Here is a 1,176-nt window from a genome sequence, read left to right on the forward strand (position 1 = left end):
ACTTCGGGAAAACTGCCGACTGGAAACGCGTTCCCAATACTCTTGTTCTTTTTAGTATTATTTCTTCGACTTGCACAATCCCCGTTTATGGGGTTTTTTTTTTGTTTTTTTTTTAAAAGACGAATCTATATTCTTATTCTTTAGAACAGGGGTCACCAACCTTTCGGATCTCAGGGACCCCTAAATTCATAATTTAAAATCCTGCGGACCACTAATACGATTTTTTTAAAAAAAGATACAAAATGCAAATATTTTTTCTGTGGCCCACCAAAATTTTCTCGCGGACCACCAGTGGTTCGTGGACCACCGCTTTAGAATATAGAATATATATATTCTCCGCTTGAAATCGTCTGCATCAATATCACGATCGTTTTCCCAGGGCCAACAGCGATGGAAAATATGGCATGAAACGTTAGGGCTTCCCGATCCGAGCTGCACAAATCCAGACGACGATCGTTAGATTGCACGAAGGACTGATAGATTTATTTAATTTTTTTTTTTTGCATCTTTTTGCTTCCATCTTGATAGAAACTGTCAAGTCCTGTAACATTGAGAAGGGGCAACTGTTCTAGAGCCCCAGTCCTGTCTTGAGGGACTGTGAGAGTGGCTCCCCATAACAACAAATTAGTCTCATTGGAAATACATTGGGGGGGGTATAGTGGACCTGGACCATCCCAGCGGTGATGGACCACAGCCTCCATTCTCTTGGGACAACCATGCCATGAATCTAGAAAGCATGAAGTTAGGGAAGGAGTTGAATGGCAATGCATTTAGAATCAGACTCTTGCATTATAGCTTAGGTTTGTTGTGTCTACAAAACCATCAGATTAAGAATAGAAGATCTATACTTATGATTTAAAAAATAATAATTTATGGATAATCACTATTATTTAGGCTTTGCTGTGATTGTAAGAAACATATTTTCAGCTAAGTGCATAGGTGTGTGAGTTTATTTGTGAAGGAACTGTGCCTGCCATAAAGTTCAAGAGCACCAGGAGGGCATAGCTCAGGAAAGGAAGAGAAAGATTGAATATCTCCGATTAGGATGTTAGCCCCTTCACTGACGCTAAGCTAGTCTGGCAGGAACTTGATCTGCACTCTAAAATTAGTTTCTGTCCACTCTCTATCAGATTTTGCTCAAGAACAACAACATTAAAGTATAACAAAATTTTATGA

Source organism: Pantherophis guttatus, chromosome 1 (assembly GCF_059756535.1).
Source record: "Pantherophis guttatus breed Tessera chromosome 1, ASM5975653v1, whole genome shotgun sequence".
In the NCBI taxonomy this organism is placed as follows: Eukaryota; Metazoa; Chordata; class Lepidosauria; order Squamata; family Colubridae; genus Pantherophis; species Pantherophis guttatus.